Source organism: Marmota marmota, unplaced genomic scaffold, assembly GCF_001458135.2.
Source record: "Marmota marmota marmota unplaced genomic scaffold, marMar, whole genome shotgun sequence".
NCBI classification, from domain to species: Eukaryota; Metazoa; Chordata; class Mammalia; order Rodentia; family Sciuridae; genus Marmota; species Marmota marmota.
In genome coordinates this window covers 3404514-3410813 of record NW_026000019.1, presented here as the reverse complement: position 1 = coordinate 3410813, position 6300 = coordinate 3404514, and positions in this window count along the sequence as shown.

The following is a 6300-nucleotide window of genomic DNA, read 5'->3' as shown; positions in this document are numbered from 1 at the left end:
CTATTTACCTCTCTTATTGTTTCTTTTGCTGAGAAAAAACTTTTTAGTTTGAAGTAAGTCCCATTTGTTGATTCTTGTTATTAACTCTTGTGTATGGGTGTCCTATTAAGGAATTTGGAGCCCGACCCCACAATATGTAGATCGGAGCCAACTTTTTCTTCTATCAGACGCAGAGTCTCTGATTTGATATCAAGCTCCTTGATCCATTTTGAGTTAACATTTGTGCATGGTGAGAGAAGGGATTCAGTTTCATTTTGTTGCATATGGATTTCCAGTTTTCCCAGCACCATTTGTTGAAGATGCTATCCTTCCTCCATTGCATGCTTTTAGCCCCTTTATTGAATATAAGATAGTTGTAGTTTTGTGGATTGGTTTCTGTGTCCTCTATTCTGTACCATTGGTCCACCCGCCTGTTTTGGTACCAGTACCATGCTGTTTCTGTTACTATTGCTCTGTAGTATAGTTTGAAGTCTGGTATCGCTATACCGCCTGATTCACACTTCCTGCTTAGAATTGCTTTTGCTATTCTAGGTCTTTTATTTTTCCATATGAATTTCATGATTGCTTTATCTATTTCTACAAGAAATGCCGTTGGGATTTTGATTGGCATTGTATTGATCCTATAGAGAACTTTTGGTAATATCGCCATTTTGATGACGTTAGTTCTGCCTATCCATGAACAGGGTATATTTTTCCATCTTCTAAGATCTTCTTCTATTTCTCTCTTTAGGGTTCTGTAGTTTTCATTGTATAAATCTTTCACCTCTTTTGTTAGGTTGATTCCCAAGTATTTTATTTATTTTTTTTTTTTGGATATTGTGAATGGGGTGGTTTTCCTCATTTCCAGTTCAGAAGATTTGTCGCTGATATACAGGAATGCCTTTGATTTATGCGTGTTGATTTTATATCCTGCCACTTTTCAGCAAAATATTCTAAGAGGAGGAAATAAAAAACAAGGATTAAAATCAAAGAGAGGTATTATACTAAAGGAAAACCTAATCAGAGGAGAAATCAAGTCATATTAAATAGCAAAAATAAACAAAAATAGCTGGAAATACAAATCATATCTCAATAATAACCCTGAAAGATAATGGCCTAAACTCACCAATCAAAAGACATATACTGACAGATTTTTTTAAAATTATTTATTTTTTATTCAAAAATCAACAATATGCTGCCTCCAACAGACTCATCTCATAGGAAGACATCCACAGACTGAAGGTGAAGGGTTGGGAAAAATCATATTACTCACATAGACTGCAGAAGCATGCAGGGGTTTCCATCCTCATAACAAATAAAGTAGACTTCAAGCTAAATTTAATCAAAAGGGATGAAAAAGTACACTACATACTTCTCAAGGAAACCATACACCAACAAGACTTGACAATTATAAATATATGTACCCCAAACAATGGAGCATCTATGTTCAAACAAACTCTTCTCAAGTTCAAGAGTCAAAAAACAATTTTGGGCAACTTTAACACACCCTTTCACCACTAGATAGATCTCCCAAACAAAAGCTGAACAAAGAAACTATAGAACTCAATAATACAATCAAGAACTTAGACTTAAGTGACATATATAGAATATTTCATCCATCAATGAGTAAATACACTTTCTTCTCAGCAGCACGTGTCCTTCTCTAAAATAGATCATATATTATGCCACAAAGAAACTCTTAGCAAGTAGAGATACTACCCTTCATTCTATCAGATCATAATGGAATGAAATTAGAAATCAATGATAAAATAAGAAATAAAAGCTACTCCAACACCTGGAGACTAAATAATATTCTACTGAATAAACAATGGGTTGCAGAAGACATCAAAGAGGAGATTAAAAACTTTTAGAGGTAAAAGAGAACACAGATACAACATATCAAAATCTCTGGGACACTATGAAGGTAGTTCTAAGAAGTAAGTTCATTACATGAAGTTCATTCCTTCAAAAGAAAAAAATAAATAAGTGACTTAACATTACATCTCAAAGCTCTAGAAAAAGAACAAATCAACCTAAAAGCAGTAGAAGATAGAAAATAATTAAAATCAGAGCTGAAATCAATGAACTTGAAACAAAAGAAACAATCAAAAAAATTGACAGAACAAAAACTTGGTTCTTTGAAAAAATAAATAAAATTTACAGACCCTTAGCCATGCTAATAAAGAGGAGAAAAAACTCAAATCACTAACATACATGATGAAAAAGGAAATATCACAACAGATACTACAGAAATACAGAAGATAATTAGAAATTATTTTGAAAACTTGTCCTCCAATTAAATATAAAATATTGAAGGCATCAACAAATTTCTAGTCATGATTTGCCCAAAATGAATCAGGATGTTATACACAATTTAAAGAGATCAATTTCAAGTGACAAAATAGAAAATGCCATCAAAAGCCTACCAACCAAGAAAAGCCCAGGACTGGATGGATACACAGCTGAGTTCTACAAGACCTTTAAAGAAGAACTAATGCCAATTTATTTCAGGAAATAGAAAAAGAGGCAGCACTTCCAAACTCATTCTATGAGGCCAATATTACCCTGATTCCCAAACCAGGCAAAGACACATCAAAAAAAAAAAAAAAGAAAGAAAGAAAACTTTAGACCAATATCTCTAATGAACATAGATGCAAATAAAATCCTGGCAAATCAAATACAAAAACAAACCAAAAAGATAGTGCACCATGATCGTGTGGGATTCATCCAAGGGATGCAAGGGTGGTTCAACATCCAGAAATCAATAAATGTAATTTATCACATTAATGGACTTAAAGAATCATAGGAATCTCAATAGACACATAAAAAGCAGTTGATAAAATACAGCACCGCTTTATGTTCAAAACACTAGAAAAATTAGGGATAACAGGAAAATATCTCAACATCATAAAGGCTATCTATGCTAAGGCCCAGTCCACGATCATTCTAAATGAAGAAAAATTGAGGGCATTCCCTATAAAAACTGGAAAAAGACAGGATGTCCTCTTTCACCCCCTTCTATTTAACATAGTTCTTGAAACACTGGCCAGAGCAATTAGACAAAAGAAATTAAAGGGATACACATAGTAATAATTTGAGTTCTTCTTTTCCTATTTGCTAATGATATGATTCTATGCCTGGAAGACCCAAAAAAATTCTACCAGAAAACTTCTAGAACTAGTAAATGAATTCAGCAAAGTAGCAGGATATAAAATCAACATCCATAAATCAAAGGCATTTCTATACATCAGTGACAAATCCTCAGAAAGAGAAACTAGGAAAACTACCCCACTTACAATAGTCTCAAAAAAATAAAATACTTGGGAATCAACTTAATGAAAGAGATGAAAGATCTATACAATGAAAACTACAGAACCCTAAAGAAAGAAGTCAAAGAAGATGGAAAGATCTACCTTGCTCTTGGTTAGGGAGAATTATTATCATCAAAATGACCATACTACCTAAAGTACTGTACAGATTTAATGCAATTCTGATCAAAATCCCAAAGGCATTCCTCATAGAACTAGAAAAATCAGTCATTAAATTCATCTGGAAAAATAAGAGACCAAGAATAGATAAAGCAATCCTTAGCAGGAAGAGGGAAGCAGGTGGCATCACTATACCAGACCTTAAAATATACTACAGAGCAATAGTAACAAAAACAGCATGGTATTGGCACCAAAACATACTGGTAGACCAATGGTACAGAATAGAGGACACAGAGACTAACCCACAAAATTACAATTATCTTATATTAGACAAAGGTGCCAAAAACATGCATTGGAGAAAAAATAGCCTCTTCAACAAACAGTGTTGGGAAAATTGGAAATCCATATGCAACAAAATGAAATTAAACCCCTATCTCTCACCATGCACAAACCTCAACTCAAAATGGATCAAGGACCTAAGAATAAAACCAGAGATCCTGTGTCTAATAAAAGAAAGAGTAAGCCCTAATCTCCATCATGTGGGATTAGGCCCCAACTTCCTTAATAAGACTCCTATAGCACAAGAAATAAAATCAAGAATCAATAAATGTGATAGATTCAAACTAAAAAGTTTCTTCTCGGTAAAATAAACAATCAGTGAGGCGAAGAGAGAGCCTACATCTTGGGAGTAAATCTTTACCCCTCACACATCAGATAGAGCACTAATCTCTAGGATATATTAAGAACTCAAAAAGTTTACCACCAAAAAACCAATAACCCAATCAATAAATGGGCCAAGGACCTAAACAGACACTTCTCAGAAAATGATGTACAATCAATCAACAAAATATATAAAAAAAAGTTCATCATCGCTAGCAATTAGAGAGATGCAAATCAAAACTACTTTAAGATTTCAACTCACTCCAGTCAAAATGGTGGCTATTATGAAGACAAACAACAATAAGTGTTGGCGAGGATGTGGGGAAATAGGTACACTCATACACTGCTGGTGGGACCAAATTGGTGCAGCCAATATGGAAAGCAGTATGGAGATTCCTTGGAAAACTGGGAATGAAACCACCACTTGACCCAGCTATCTCTCTGCTTGGTCTATACACAAAGGACTTAAAAACAGCATATTCTAGGGACACAGCCACATCAATGTTTATAACAGCACAATTCACAATAGTTAAATTGTGGAACCAACCTAGATGTCCTTCAGTAGATGAATTTATTTAAAAAATGTAGCACATATTATCAAAATTACACAATAGAATATTATACTCAGCAATAAAAGAGAATAAAATCATGGCCTTTGCAGGTAAGTGGTTGGAGCTGAAGAAGGTAATGCTAAGTGAAGTTAGCCAATCCCCAAAAAACAAATGCTAAATATTCTCTCTGATATAAGGAGGCTGACTCATAGTGGGGTAGGGAGGGAGAGCATGGGAGGAATAGAGGAACTATAGATAGGGCAGAGGGGTGGGAGGAAAAGGGAGAAGGCACGGGGTTAGAAATGATGGTGGAATGTGATGGTCATCGTTATCCAAAATACAAGTATGAGGACACAAATTGGTATGAATATACTTTTTATACAACCAGAGATATGAAAAAATGTACTTTATATGTGTAATAAGAATTGTAATTCATTCCACTGTCATATATAAATTTTTAAAAAATAAAAAAAATGAAATAAAATAAATTACACTGGTACCTGGAGGAAGTGAACAGATGAGTTTTCTGTATTTATGGTTAGAGCATTTCAGGGAGAATGAAAAATAAGTATAAGCTCTCAGATCGGGCTGACAGCAGGGAATGAAAATTTTATCACCAGGTAGGTATGGAAATCCAGTGCTGAAGAGGTGCCAAGCAGTTTTATTTAGACTTCTTTGTAATTATTTACTTTTCAGAAAGAAAACAGTTTTAAATATCACTTGTGTAATTAAAATTTTATTTTTCTGTAAATTTAAGGAACCCATACTGGAGATGCCTAGCAAATAAATGTCTGTACTTTGATATAACAGTCTGGTATATCCTACTGTTCTTAATCAAAATGCTCTTAACCAAAATGCTCTGGAACACACCTCTGGTTCCTATAATAAGAGGATGAATATGTAAATCGTGCTAAGTAGCACCTGAAGTGAGATATTTTAATTTAAGGTCTGAGACTCCGATGCTTTTGATAAGTAGAATAGGTCTCCAACAGGCAAAGAAGATTTTGGAACCTAAATCCTGCTGAAGGATAAGTACTTAACACTCTTTCTCCCACATATTTGTGTTCATCCACTGTTCTACATAAAAATTGGCATTCCCTTGGCCAGAGATGCTGTGACTTGTGCTGTGTGCTGTTCAGAAGGGTAAAGAAAAGATAAAGCACTTAAATAATTAACTACCAAGGATGGGATCTTGGTTAATGGTCTCTAATAGCAGATATCTCCCCTGTTGGCAAATATGCACACCAACATCACCACCACCACCTTGCTCTACTCCTATTTGGTAGCAAAGAGGAAATCTGCAATAATTTAACAAGCTCAAAAGGGGGATGACCCTTATTTTATCACAGTGTAGGCATTAATGGTTTTCTGCACTGAAAGCTGGCAGTAGGTAAGTCAGAATTCTTTGTTGTAGCAAAAATAATCCCTCCCTAAAAAAAAAATCTAATTAAGCATAGAAAGAATTTATGTATTAGAAGGCTACCGGTTAGTCCTCATACTCTCTAGGAGGCTCAGAGTTTGGAAAGCCCATCTCAGATTCTGCAGCAAAACTGGCCACACACATGCCATCATAGCCACTTCTGGGCACTGGCACTGCTACTGGCATTGCCCACACCCCAGTCTCCAGGCATCTCATGATGCTAGTAAATCCCACAGGATGGCTGCACTGGGGGGGGGGGGGG